We start from the raw sequence: 16,165 nt of genomic DNA, 5'->3' as shown, positions 1-16,165 counted from the left end.
ACTCCTACTCTGAGATGCTTGATAAATATGGATCCTGACCTACAGTATACAGACCTTTGGAAAACAATTGTCTATGTTTACTCACAATTTTATTTATTTATTAATTTAGCTTTTTAGAGGTGTTCACATCTGCTAAAAATCTACTTCACATAGAGACCATCACCATAGAGACCATCACCATAGAGACCATCACCAACATCTGCCATCAATAGCCTATTCACTGATGGATAAACCTACATTTGATATTGTCATAATGAAATAGATAGCCTACCCCTAATATTGATGAAGGCAACTGATTCAATTCAGACTCACTGATTACATTTATCAGCTGAATACCTGTGGAAATGATGAGGTTGCAGTTGGAGGCCGAATGTGACACAGATGGTGCAGAGGAGTCTCGATCGTGACTGCAGCGGAAAACCCCCCATGCTGGCACACGCCTACTCTCTCCCACACTACACAAGCACAAATGGGTAGATGGCTGGAGCTCGGAGATAAGGTTCAATAACTTACACGGTCATCTATATGGTTCAGCTGCAATCAACAGCTAATAGGCCTAAAGCCTAAATGTAAGTGATTGGAGAGAAGTTGATGAATCTGAATAACAGGTCTATAGGCTAATGTTAGGCATACTAAACATGTTTCTATTCAACAATATTCATATAATTATCATTATCTTTACTTTGTAATAAGTGTTTGTTTTACTGGATAGCCTTCTGGCAGACACTTCTAATGGAGCAAGTCATTAATGTGCTTACTTCTTCCACTAGCATAAAATACTTTTAGACAACTAAACAAGCACACACACACATTTACTTCTGGAAATATGTTCTAGTTGTGTGTGTGTGAATTAGAGATCTAGTCACCTTAACAAATCCATTTGAATCCCCAATTACTTGTGGATATTTATTCACTTCTTAAATGAGACTAGAAAATATGGTTAGATCCTGCTATTATGAATGCTCAGATCTTTCTCTTCTGATCCTATAGGAACTTCTCCCAGTCTCCACATCTGCCTGTCTGTGTTCTGAGTGACCTCGTCATCTGAAGCATTCAAGTTATTTTACCTTGTAATTGCATTAAACATCACATCTTAATAATTTCTTAATAATGAATTAATCAACACGTTTTCTATAAACATCAGTGGAAAATGTTCAGGTGAAATTGAAGCGCTTGCAGAAAGAATTAGACAGGATCCAAATATAAACAGGTATCAGTATGGATGAACATAAAGTAAACTTATTTGCAGACAATCTCTTGATATACCTGACCAATATTGAAACCTCAATGCACTACAACTAAAAATATTTTCAGAATACTCTAAAATCTCAGGATATAAAATTAACGTGAGAAAAAAACAAAATAATGTCAATAAGAATAAGAGAATACTCCTTGATCTACAGCAATCCCATTACTCAACAATGTGACAGCAGACCGATGGAACAAATCTTCCCATAAATCTAACAGGTAGAACGCATCTCTTAAGAATGGCATGGCTCCCAAAGTTTCTATAATTATTCTAGGTAAGACCAATTACCCCACCAAAAACTTTCTTTAAAATAAGTATACACGGTCATAAGACTTTATATGGGCAAATAAAACTCATCGAACAAAAAATAAAGTTTTACATCTTCCTATGTCTGAGGTTGGTTTTAACCTTCCAGACTTGCAATTGTATTGATTCGCCATCCAAGGCTTTTACTTGAGACATATTGTTACATGCACTAAAGAGGAACAATGGGTACATATTGAAAACGCTTACGCTCATTCTCAGAATCTTTTCAAAGGATAAAGCTAAGAACATTATCAACTTCAAAGTTAAGAACACTATAACATGGAACATTTGACGTATTCTACAATAACCAATATCACTCCCTAAAAACCCCTATGGAACAATCCTTGGATAGCTTTTCAGAATTCATCAATAAATTGGTCACATGGAAAACTAAAGGCATAAAAAGGGTAAATTACTTGGTAATAGGAAATACTTATTTCCATGAAAGCATTAAAAAGCTATTTTGGATTGACCAATGCAGATATTTTAAAATACAAGCAACTTAAAAGTTATATATCACAATTTTGATTTGAAATCTTTGAACATCACAGCAATCTTGAGGGAATCCTATGTCAACCAGAAAATTATATTCACATGATAGGTAAGCTATAAGAAACCTTGCAGATAGTTTATCCAACTGACTACTATTAGAACCAAGACTTAACAATAATGGATATTGGCACAAGACTGAGGGAATGTTGGAACATAACTAAATTACAGTAAAATATATATGCTTAACCCAGTATAAGCTCACGTATAGAATGTATTAGACAAGAGACAAAATTCACAAATTCTACAGCACAACGGCAGAGTCATATCTTAAGTGTAAAACTAACAATGACTCAATAATCCATGCCTTCTGAGAATGTTATATAGTCCAAAAGTTATGGATGGAGTTAAAAAGTTGGGTGTGAGAAGTAATACAATGTCAATTTACTTTGAATCCATCTGTCTGCATATTTCAAGACATGGCATACGAGGGTGCAGTTAAATACCCAATTGGTTGGATGATACTTTTCCCATCAATCATCTTGGAAAAACATATACATAAAAACTGGAGAATTATTATATATTTTTTTTAAATCAACCAATCCTCTGTCATTAACACAATGGAAAGGACAAATGTATTATTATCTAAATGCGGAGAGAAACAAAATGGTGCAGTTTGAGGCCACGTGGCAGAGAGTGATGCGTGCACTGGAGATGGGGGTGTGCACATGTGGGTCTGGGCAGATGTAATGTAATTGACCTTTGTGTGATATTGTCGTTCGTATGTGTTGTATTGTAAACTCAAATGTTATAAGAAAATCGTACAAAAAAAGGAAAAATTCAGGTGCATAATAGAACAGCAATCAGTTATTTTGCTGAAATTACTATAATTAGAAACTCAACCGTTCACTGAGATGATCATTTTTGGGATGGATATCGCATGGTTGAAGATCTTGAGGCCCTGATAAGTAAACATGAGAGCAGACAATATTTTAGAGACTAATTTCTCCAGAGTCCCATCACCAAGTAAAGTCATGGTTGTCAGCTCGAAGTCCCAGTGACATTATCAGCAGTAAGGCCAAAGTATCTTTGACCAGTCTGTCTATTAAAACAATATCTTGTGAAGACATCAAGAGAAATGCCACACAAACAGCGAGTGGATTCCTGGTCAAGTCCATCAGTAACGTAACTAGTGCACAAGCTAATGATTGTATGCAGGCATCTAGTTCCGACACCATCCAGTGAACTTCACTTGCCAAGTTCCAGTGATGAAGAAACTCTATGAAGGGGTGTCAGCAACAAATCCAACTTCTCTGGGCTAAAAGAGGGGATGCTCTTAAGATCACTAGGAACTGAGAAGTAATTCAATGATCCAGATCTCATGTGAGGTGAGATGTCAAATGAACCTTGCTCCTCCACAGCTGGAAGGAGAAGATCTGATATATTCGTTGAGGTCAGCCAGTTTTGTAGGTGGCATTCTTTCTCAGCTGAAAGATATTTCCTTATCAGGGCTCCCATCACCATGTGAAGACATGCTTGCATGTCCACACGTTTTTCATTGTATCTTCACATAGTCTCTCAAACAAGAGCCTTCAAAAACTCTCTAGTCATGAGTTTCAAATCAAAGCTGTTCAACATGTGTAAGATCCTAAGAAAATGATCTGATCGGTTTCTATTAGCGTCTACCACTGCTGCAGAGTTCGATAAAGACACGTCTTACACCGCAATGACCAGTAAACATAATGAATCAGCCTTGGGAAGATTTTGGTCAACATTCAGCAGGGGTTGTTTCGAATCAAGTCTTTAGACTGTGGAGGAGCAAGGTTAAGTTGCCCAGACCCACTGAGCTCTTAGAATACATATACAAGAGGATATTGGAACATTCAGCTATAGAGTGAAAATCCCTTTCTCCTTCACACTCCTCCCTCTCCACATCTAAGCTTACTTCAAGAGCAAGACAGTCTCCAACACCACAACATATCACCTGTAATATTTTGGTAAAGACTGGAAGCTACTCTACCTGCATTATTATTCCAATCCATCTCACTGTTGGCTCAAATAAGATGCATACCAGCAGTACAGTCAGACAGTACCATGCTTACTACATCCTCTCCCCTCAGTGATGATCACCTTCATGGCGAGACTATTATGAGAAAGAAATTAGTTAAAAATATGAAAGTTACTAGTTTGCAGTAATATTACAGAACCTTGTAATAAAGATACACAGACCATGCAGCGAAGTCCCTTACCTAGCCGAGCTACAATGAACCTCTTTAGTCTGCTAGCCCACAAGCCCATTTTCTGTCCCACAACATACATCACCAGTTTCAACATTGTCAAAACATTCCAATGGCACTGGAGGAAATGCTTAGGAGACCGTAAAACTGCAGCCAATTGTGTGTTTTTTGCGTTATTTGTAACTTATTTTGTACGTAATGTTTCTGCCACCGTCTCGTACGACCAAAACGGGCTTCTAGATATCAGGACAGCAATTACTCACCTCATACTGGACAAAGATTTTTTTCTTTAACGAGTCGGACACAAAGGATTTACTTCAGACACATGACAAGGCCTACATCCCCATCAAAGAGACGGAGATATCGGGGACGTAGGTCAGGGTTCCTTGTAAGGATCCAACGGCGAGTGGGTAATCTGCGTCTACCATAAGTCCTATTAGCCAACGTACAATCATTGAATATCAAAATAGACGAGCTACGATCGCAAATATCCTACCAAAGGGACATTAAAAACTGCAATAACTTATGTTTCATGAGTCGTGGCTGACCGACGAAATTAATAACATTCAGCTGGCGGGGTCTACGCTGCATCGGCAAGATAGAACAGCCACCTCCATTAAGACAAGGGTTGGCGGTCTGTGTATATTTGTAAGCCACAGCTGGTGCACGAAATCTAGTATTAAGGAAGTCTCGAGGTTTTCCTCGCCTGAGGTAGAGTATCTCATGATAAGCTGTAGACCACACTATTTTCCGTAGCTGTCTATTTACTCCCACAAATTGATGCTGGCACTAAAACCACACTCAATGAGCTGTGTAAAGCCATAAGCAAACAGGAAAACACTGATCCTGAGGTGACGCTCCTAGTGGCCAGGGACTTTAATGCAGGGAAACTTAGAAATTTGGTAAAACAGATTTATCAGCATGTTAAATGTGCAACCAGAGGAGAAAATAAACTCAAGATCAGACACAGTGACGCATACAAAGCTCTCCCTCGCCCTCCATTTGGCAAATCTGACCATAATTCTATCCTCCTGATTCGTGCTTACAAGCTAAAACTAAAGCAGGAAGCACCAGTGACTCGGTCAATAAATAAGTGGTCAGATGACGCAGATGCTAAGCTAAAGGACTGTTTTGCTAGCACAGAATGGAATATGTTTCAGGATTCTTCTGATGACATTGAGGAGTATACCACATCATTTACTGGCTTCATCAATAAGTGCATCAAGGACATCGTCCCCACAGTGACTGTACGTACATACCCGAACCAGAATCCATGGATTACAGGTAGGCCACACTGAGCTAAAGGGTAGAGCTGCCGCTTTCAAGGAGCGAGATGCTTATAAGAAATCCTGCTATGCCCTCCGACGAACCATCAAACAAGCAAAGCGTTAATACCGGCTCCGACGCTCGTCGGATGTGGCAGGGCTTGCAAACTATTACAGACTACAAAAGGGAGGCACAGGTGCGAGCTGCCCAGTGACACGAGACTTCCAGAGCTAAATTACTTCTATGCTCGCACGAGGTAAGCAACACAGACGCATGCATGAGAGCATCAGCTGTTCCGGACAACTGTGATCCCACTCTCTTTAGCCGATGTGAGTAAGACCTTTAAACAGGTCAACATTCACAAGGCCGCAGGGCCAGACGGATTACCAGGACGTGCACTCCGAGCATGCGCTGACAAACGGGCAAGTGCCTTCACTGACATTTTCAACCTGTCCCTGTCTGAGTCTGTAATACCAACATGTTTCAAGCAGACCACCATAGTCCCAAGAACACTAAGGTAACCTACCTAAATCACTATCGACCCAAAGCACTCACGTCTGTAGCCGTGAAGTGCTTTGAAAGGCTGCTCATGGCGCACATCAACACCATTATCTCAGAAACCCTATACCCACTCCAATTTGCATACCGCCCCAACAGATCATGCAATCTCTATTGCACTCCACACTGCCCTTTCCCACCTGGACAAAAGTAACACCTACATGAGAATGCTATTCATTGACTACAGCTCAGCATTCAACACCATAGTGCCCTCAAAGCTCATCACTAAGCTAAGGAACCTGGGACTAAACACCTCCCTCTGTAACTGGATTCTGGACTTCTTGACAGACCACCCCCAGGTGGTAAGGGTAGGTAACAACACATTCGCCACACTGATCCTCAACACGGGGGCCCCTAAGGGGTGTGTACTCAGTCCCCTCCTGTACTCCTTGTTCACTCATGACTGCATGGCCAGGCACGACTCCAACACCAATCATTAAGTTTGCAGACGATACAACAGTGGTAGGACTGATCACCGACAAGTATGAGACAGCCTATAGGGAGCAGGTCAGAGACCTGGCTGTGTGGTGCCAGGATAACAACCTCTCAAAGTGAGCAAGACAAAGGAGATGATTGTGGACAACAGGAAAAGGAGGAATGAGCATGCCCCCAATATTAATGGGGCTGCAGTGGAGCAGGTTGAGAGCTTCAAGCTCTTGGTGTCCACAACACCAAAAAACTATCATAGTTCAAACACACCAAGACAGTCGTGGAGAGGGCACGACAAAACCTATTCCCCCTCAGGAGACTGAAAAGATTTGGCATGGGTCCTCAGATCCTCAAAAAGTTCTACAGCTGCACTATCGAGAGCATCCGGACTGGTTGCATCCCTGCTTGATATGGCAACTGTTCGGCCTCTGACCACAAGGCATTAGAGAGTAATGTGTATGGCCCAGTACATCACTCGGGCCAAGCTTCCTGCTATCCAGGACCTCTATACCAGGCGGTGTCAGAGGAAGGCCCTAAATATTGTCAAAGACTCCAGCCACCCTAGTCATAGGTCTGTTCTCTCTGCTACCACACGGCAGGTGGTACAGGAGTGCCAAGTCTAGGTCCAGTCTAGGTCCAAATGGTTTCTTAACTTCTTGGTGACGGGGCAGTGTTTTCACGTCCGGATGAAATGCATGCCCAAAATCAACTGCCTGCTACTCATCCCCAGAAGATAAGATATGCATATTATTAGTAGATTTGGATAGAAAACACTGAAGTTTCTAAAACTGTTTGAATCATGTCTGTGAGTATAACAGAACTTATTTAGCAGGCGAAACCCAGAGGACAAACCATTCAGATTTTGTTTTTGAGGTCACTCTCTTTTCAATTGGTTTTCATTGGGACCTTCTTGCAGTTCCTATCGCTTCCACTGGATGTCGACAGTCTATAGAAATTGGTTGAGGTTTTTCCTTTGTGTAATGAAGAAGTATGGCCATCTTGATCGAGGGTCACTTGAAGTGTACTGTTAGATAGAGGCGCGTGACCAGAAAGCTAGCTACAGTTTGTTTTCCTCCTGTATTGAACACAGATCATCCCGTCTTCAATTGTATCGATTATTTACGTTAAAAAATACCTAAAGTTGTATTACAAAAGTAGTTTGAAATGTTTTGGCAAAGTTTACAGGTAACTTTTGAGATATTTTGTAGTCATGTTGCGCAAGTTGGAACCAGTGTTTTTCTGGATCAAACACGCCAAATAAATTGACATTTTAGATATATACCGATGGAATGAATCGAACAAAATGACCATTTGTGATGTTTATGGGACATATTGGAGTGCCAACAAGACAAGCTCGTCAAAGGTAAGGCATGAATTATATTTTTATTTCTGCGTTTTGTGTCGCACCTGCACGGTTGAAATCTGGTTTCTCTCTTTGTTTACGTAGGTGCTATCCTCAGATAATAGCATTGTTTGCTTTCGCCGAAAAGCCTTTTTGAAATCTGACATGTTGGGCTGGATTCACAACAAGTGTAGCATTAATTTGCTATCTTGCATGTGTGATTTAATGAAAGTTTGATTTTTATAGTAATTTATTTGAATTTGGCGCTCTGCATTTTCCCTGGCTTTTGGCCAGGTGGGACGCTAGCGTCCCACATATCCCAGAGAGGTTACAGCTTCTACCCCCAAGCCATAAGACTTCTGAACAGCTAATCAAATGGCTACCCAGAATACAGTTTATTTTTCAGCTTAAGTTTCAGCTTAAATGACACCCAAATCTAAATGCCTGTAGCTCAGGACCTGAAGCAAGGATATGCATGTTCTTGATATCATTTGAAAGGAAACACTTTGAAGTGTGTGGAAATGTGAAATTAATGTAGGAGAATAACACATTAGATCTGGTAAAAAGATACTAAGAGAAAAACATGTGTTTAAAAAAATAATTGTACCTTCATCTTTTAAAGGCAAGAGAAAGGCCCTAATGTATTATTCCAGCTCAGGCGCAGTGTAGACTTTGGTCACTAGATGGCAGCAGTGAATGTGCACAGTTTTAGACTGATCCAATGAACCATTGTATGTATTTTTAAACTGTTGTATCAAGACTGCCCAAATGTGCCTAATTGGTTTATTCATACATTTTCAAGTTGATAAGTGCACTCTCCTCAAACAATAGATTGGTATTATTTCACTGTAATACCTACTGTAAATTGAACAGTGCAGTTAGACTAACAAGAATTTAAGCTTTCTGCCCATATCAGATATGTCTATGTCCTGGGATTTTTTGGGGTTTCTTACAACCTCATGCTAATCACATTAGCCTACATTAGCTCAACTATAGAGGTTTTAAGGGCTTGTAATTAAGCATTTCACTGTAAGGTAACCTGTTGTGTATGGCGCATGTGACAAATAATCTTTGATTTTAACAACTTTAGAACAGATTTAGAACTGCTCCATTGTAGCTGAAGATGTTAACAAGGCTAATCTGAAAACAAGACTCCCTAAATTCTATCAGCATATTGATTGTGCTACCAGGGCTGGTAAAACCCTGGATCATTGTTATTCTAACTTCCGCGACGCATATAAGGCCCTCCCCCGCCCTCCTTTCGGAAAAGCTGACCACAACTCCATTTTGTTGCTTCCAGCCTATAGACAGAAACTAAAACAGGAATCTCCCGCTCTCAGGTCTGTTCAACACTGGTCCGACCAACCTGATTCCACGCTTCATTGCGTCAAACAACAACATTGACGAATACGCTGATTCGGTGAGCGAGTTCATTAGCAAGTGCATTGGCGATGTCGTACCCACAGCAACTATTAAAACATTCCCCAACCAGAAACCGTGGATTGATGGCAGCATTCGCTCGAAACTGAAAGCACGAACCACTGCTTTTAACCAGGGCAAGGTGACCGGAAACATGACCAAATACAAACAGTGTAGCTATTCCCTCCGCAAGGCAATCAAACAAGCTAAGCGTCATTATAGAGACAAAGTAGAGTCACAATTCAACAGCTCAGGCACGAGAGGTATGTGGCAGGGTCTACAGTCAATCACAGATTACAAAAAGAAAACCAGCCCCGTTGCGGACCAGGATGTCTTGCTCCCAGACAGACTAAACAACTTCTTTGCTCGCTTTGAGGACAATACAGTGCCACTGACACGGCCCGCTACCAAAACCTGCGGACTCTTCTTCACTGCAGCCAACGTAAGTAAAACATTTAAACGTGTTAACCCTTGGAAGGCTGCAGGCCCAGACGGCATCCCCAGCCACGTCCTCAGAGCATGCGCAGACCAGATGGCTGGTGTGATTACGGACATATTAAATCAATTCTTATCCCAGTCTGCTGTTCCCACATGCTTCAAGAGGGCCACCATTGTTCCTGTTCCCAAGAAAGCTAAGGTAACTGAGCTAAACGACTATCGCCCCGAAGCACTCACTTCCGTCGTCATAAAGTGCTTTGAGAGACTAGTCAAGGACCATATCACCTCCACCCTACCTGACACCCTAGACCCACTCCAATTTGCTTACCGCCTCAATAGGTCCACAGACGACGCAATCGCAACCACACTGCACACTGCCCTAACCCATCTGGACAAGAGGAATACCTATGTGAGAATGCTGTTCATCGACTACAGCTCAGCATTTAACACCATAGTATCTTCCAAACTCGTCATCAAGCTCGAGACCCCCCGCCCTGTGCAACTGGGTCCTGGACTTCCTGACGGGCCGCCCCCAGGTGGTGAGGGTAGGTAACAACATCTACACCGCGCTGATCCTCAACACTGGGGCCCCACAAGGGTGCGTTCTGAGCCCTCTCCTGTACTCCCTGTTCACCCACGACTGCGTGGCCATGCACGCCTCCAACTCATTCATCAAGTTTGCAGACGACACCACAGTGGTAGGCTTGATTACCAACAACGACGAGATGGCTTACAGGGAGGAGGTGAGGGTCCTCGGAGTGTGGTGTCAGGAAAATAACCTCACACTCAAAGTCAACAAAACAAAGGAGATGATCGTGGACTTCAGGAAACAGCAAAGGGAGCACCCTCCGATCTACATTGACGGGACAGTAGTGGAGAGGGCACTAAGTTTTAAGTTCCTCGCCGTACACATCACGGACAAACTGAATTGGTCCACCCACACAGACAGTGTGGTGAAGAAGGTACAGCAGCAGCGCCTCTTCAACCTCAGGAGGCTGAAGAAATTTGGCATGTCACCAAAAGCACTCACAAACTTTTACAGATGCACAATTGAGAGCATCCTGTCGGGCTGTATCACCGCCTGGTACGGCAACTGCTCCGCTCACAACCATAAGGCTCTCCAGAGGGTAGTGAGGTCTGCACAACGCATCACCGGGGGAAAACTACCTGCCCTCCAGGACACCTACACCACCCGATGTCACAGGAAGGCCATAAAGATCATCAAGGACAACAACCACCCGAACTGCCTGTTCACCCCGCTATCATCCAGAATGCGAGGTCAGTACAGGTGCATCAAAGCAGGGACCGAGAGACTAAAAAACAGCTTCTATCTCAAGGCCATCAGACTGTTAAAACAGCCACCACTAACATTGAGTGGCTGCTGCCATACATGTAAAAAATGTATCACTAGCCACTTTAAACAATGCCACTTAATATAATGTTTACATACCCTACATTACTCATCTCATATGTACAGTGGGGAGAACAAATATTTGATAACCTGCAAAATCGGCAGTGTTTCCTACTTACAAAGCATGTAGAGGTCTGTCATTTTTTTTATCATAGGTACACTTCAACTGTGAGAGACGGAATCTAAAACAAAAATCCAGAAAATCACATTGTATGATTTTTAAGTAATTCATTTGCATTTTATTGCATGACATAAGTATTTGATCACCTACCAACCAGTAAGAATTCCGGCTCTCACATAACTGTTTGTTTTTCTTTAAGAAGCCCGCTTGTTCTCCACTCATTACCTGTATTAACTGCACCTGTTTGAACTCGTTACCTGTATAAAAGACACCTGTCCACACACTCAATCAAACAGACTCCAACCTCTCCACAATGGCCAAGACCAGAGAGCTGTGTAAGGACATCAGGGATAGAATTGTAGACCTGCACAAGGCTGGGATGGGCTACAGGACAATAGGCAAGCAGCTTGGTGAGAAGGCAACAACTGTTGGCGCAATTATTAGAAAATGGAAGATGTTCACGATGATGGCCAATCACCATCGGTCTGGGGCTCCATGCAAGATCTCACCTTGTGGGGCATCAATGATCATGAGGAAGGTGAGGGATCAGCCCAGAACTACACAGCAGGACCTGGTCAATGACCTGAAGAGAGCTGGGGCCAGAGTCTCAAAGAAAACCATTAGTAACACACTACGCCGTCATGGATTAAAATCCTGCAACGCACGCAAGGTCCCCTGCTTGGGGGAAGTTTGAAGTTTGCCAATGACCATCTGGATGATCCAGAGGAGGAATGGGAGAGGGTCATGTGGTCTGATGAGACAAAAATAGAGCTTTTTGGTCTTTTTTTTAACCTTTATTTAACTAGGCAAGTCAGTTAAGAACAAATTCTTATTTTCAATGACGGCCTGTTCAGGGGCAGAACGACAGATTTGTACCTTGTCAGCTAGGGGATATGAACTTGCAACCTTTCGGTTACTAGTCCAACGCTCTAACCACTAGGCTACCCTGCCAGTCTAAACTCCACTCGCCGTGTTTGGAGGAAGAAGAAAGATGAGTACAACCCCAAGAACACCATCCCAACCGTGAAGCATGGAGGTGGAAACATCATTCTTTGGGGATGCTTTTCTGCAAAGGGGACAGGACAACTGCACCGTATTGAGGGGAGGATGGATGGGGCCATGTATCGCGAGATCTTGGCCAACAACCTCCTTCCTTCAGTAAGAGCATTGAAGATGGGTGGTGGCTGGGTCTTCCAGCATGACAACGACCCGAAACACACAGCCAGGGCAACTAAGGAGTGGCTCCGTAAGAAGCATCTCAAGATCCTGGAGTGGCCTAGCCAGTCTCCAGACCTGAACCCAATAGAAAATCTTTGGAGGGAGCTGAAAGTCCGTATTGCCCAGCGACAGCCCCGAAACCTGAAGGGTCTGGAGAAGGTCTGTATGGAGGAGTGGTTAAAAATCCCTGCTGCAGCTTGTGCAAACCTGGTCAAGAACTACAGGAAACGTATGATCTCTGTAATTGCAAACAAAGGTTTCTGTACCAAATATTAAGTTCTGCTTTTCTGATGTATCAAATACTTATGTCATGCAATAAAATGCAAATTAATTACTTAAAAAACAGCCAGAAGAGGACTGGCCACCCCACATAGCCTGGTTCCTCTCTAGGTTTCTTCCTAGGTTTTGGCCTTTCTAGGGAGTTTTTCCTAGCCACCGTGCTTCTACACCTGCATTGCTTGCTGTTTTGGGTTTTAGGCTGGGTTTCTGTAGAGCACTGAGATATCAGCTGATGTAAGAAGGGCTATATAAATACATTTGATTTGATTAATACATGTGTCACTAGCCACTTTAAACAATGCCACTTAATATAATGTTTACATACCCTACATTACTCATCTCATATGTATATACTGAACTCGATACCATCTACTGCATCTTGCCTATGCCGTTCTGTACCATCACTCATTCATATATCTTTATGTACATATTCTTCATCCTTTTACCCTTGTTTGTAGAATGTAGCTGTTGTGAAATTGTTAGGTTAGATTACTCGTTGTTTATTATTGCATTGTCGGAACTAGAAGCACAAGCATTTCGCTACACTCGCATTAACATCTGCTAACCATGTGTATGTGACAAATCAAATTTGATTTGAGAACTAGATGAAAAAAACCCCCATCTAAATCCCTCCAAACTGGACTAGGCCTATACTATAATACTCTTAATTTATTTATTTTATTTAACCTTCATGCAGAAACACTATTTTCAAAGTACCATCTTGTTTTTGCAAAGAAAAATCGTATAGTCCTATCTCCGTTTTGGAAATGTTGGTGATGACAGAGAGCTTGGGACTATAAGGTTCTATCTGCATTTTTTGTCTAAATGTAGTTATTAGCATAGCCTTGTTCTGTTCCATGTGCTCTACCATAGTAGTCGAAATACCCCAAATCATGTTGTTAAATTAAAGAGAACACAAGATTGAACTTTAAAGCCAATTATCGCAGAATCATCTTCTGGCAGATCGTCCCATACGCTTGATATTTCGAGTTGTCAAAATGAATCATTCAGAATTTTGATATTACATACAACTATGAACTGACATGTACAGAACATTTCTATTTTACAATAAAATCCTGATACACAAAATCAGTAATCCTGTGAAAATTAAAAACGCACATATATAGTTCCTCGTTGCAAGGGTTAATTTGATAGACTACTAGAACATCAAGACCGAGAAAGACAGACAGAGGGGTGGGACGAGAGAGAGCAAGAGAAATGGGAAGGGAGATCCCCCTCTTTCTCTTTGGTGGTGGGGTAATGTACAGAGAGATAGAAATAGGGGAATCTCTCTTTCCATCCCTGACTGTGGTAGCGCAGAGAGAAAGAAATAAAACAACTAAGAGGATATCTGCACTGGTTGGCTGGTGGAGGGGTGCACCACAGGCAGGCAGGGCCTTCCCCCTCGCCCCTCCCTCTCCATGAATGTGTTATGAGGAGGGCTATCCCAGCCAGCAGCATCATGCCATCCTTTCTTCCTCTCTGCAGTATCCTTTAGCCAGCCACTAGCTGGCCAATCCATGCATCTGACACCAGGGTTTTATTCAGTGATGTTAAATGCTCTGAAGGTTGCAGATAGAAAAATAATGAATCGAGCAGACATGGTTCCCTATTTCTATCTGAAAGACAATCATTTATGCTCTACACAACACATTTCTATCTGAACGTTCTGTTTCCTCAACAGTCACTCCTAAACCACCAGCCATGGGATTACCTTGTAACTAAGGCATCATAATTGTCTATAACTAAAAGGCTTGCCTATATGATTCATGAGTAAAAGAGTGCATTATTGAAAAGATTGGATACTTACATGAGAGAGTGCTTTCATCCAGTATATGGTTTCACATAGACCTACATATAAGAATCAGCAAGGGAGTTAGTTGTATGTTATTCAACACCTGTCAGATGACATATGGTTTGACAAATGGCTAGCATATGACAATTTCAGAAAGTCAGGTTTATAGTAGATATTTCTTATTTTTCAAAGTACTGTTGGTGTTCTGCATTAGATCTGGCCATTGATATAAATCTGCCAATAACAGTAGGAGATTATCGGTGTAGACCATTAACATTATATCAATACGTTTATAATTTGGGAGCAGCTGCTTCTGGTAGCTAAGGGAGACGACGGGATGCGCGTGGGTGTTCGCATCTCCGGAGTAGCAAGCTAGCAATGCAATCTTCCGAAATAACTCGATTGTCAAATAAAGCGCCACTCCGGCGCGAACCCTGCTGGATGGCATAAATAAGAAAATAGGGTTTTACAGCAGCAATGGCAAATTGTAGCTAGAAATCACGGTTGCAGTAGGCTACTTCAACAACAGGGATAGGCTATTCTTTTATGGGATAATATGTTGTTATTCTGTCGCCTATTGTGGGCAGCGCAAACCCTGGCTGGTAAGCACATCATGCACTGCTTCCGTCGCGCGCGGTAGCCCACAGCACGCGACCGGTCAAATTGCCCCCTCGAGCGGAACGCTTAGTGAACTGAATGCGGTCCGGCGAGGCGTAAATGGGATCATGTCTCGCGTGTATCCCGTACTTTGAGGACAACACACGTCGCGACAGCTGCTCGCATGCCTAACCTACTGTATTTTCTTTCCAACCACAGTCGCAGTCTCCTCATCACCACACAGCCGTCAACGCGTATTGCGCGGATTACAACCGCGGCACCTGAGGTCCCTAATGCGAATGAGGCGGTGTTGTTTTCCACTGTTACCTGAACAGAGCTCCTCTCCCTTGGGCGACGTGTTCTCTCCTTTCCTCCAGGGATCCAGCGGGTCGGGTCTGGCAGTCCCGGCCGGGGCTGTGGTGATTCCTCCTCGGTCCTGCCTGCGCGACGCACCCCCCCTCTGAACCGCTTGCGGATCTCGGTCTCCTCTCTCCTCACGCGCACGCCAGGGAGGAGCTTACGAGGAGCAGCAGGCTGAGCTGCGGACTGAGCATGTGCGGCGTCGGTGTCTCCCCACACACACTTAAATACGATACTGTACATTATTTCCCATGCGATGAGTATGCAATTATGCCGTGGTGGCCGAGGGAAACAAAGCTGAGATCCTTTGAACCCACCATCCAAGTGCCAATCTTATTATGCAGGCTTATTCGCCTACGCAGTGTCCTCAGTCTGAAAACATTATACGGGGAATGTCTTCAATAAGGTATTGGTCATGTCGGATATATGCAATGGATGAGAATTGCTAAGAAATAGTTTGTTACACTCACGTGACTACGATGTGCAACAGAAGAAATGGACTGGTATAAACCGATGGAGCGAGGGACCAAGGTAGCATCCATCCCAAATAGCGCTCCTTTCTCCCGAAGTGTGCACTTGTTCACTTCCCTTCACGGATTTGAATGGACATCACTGGTCTATGCAAACTCCCTCTAGAGCCAATCAAATGCT

Source organism: Oncorhynchus clarkii, chromosome 10 (genome assembly GCF_045791955.1).
Source record: "Oncorhynchus clarkii lewisi isolate Uvic-CL-2024 chromosome 10, UVic_Ocla_1.0, whole genome shotgun sequence".
In the NCBI taxonomy this organism is placed as follows: domain Eukaryota; kingdom Metazoa; phylum Chordata; class Actinopteri; order Salmoniformes; family Salmonidae; genus Oncorhynchus; species Oncorhynchus clarkii.
This window is presented reverse-complemented; position numbering follows the sequence as displayed.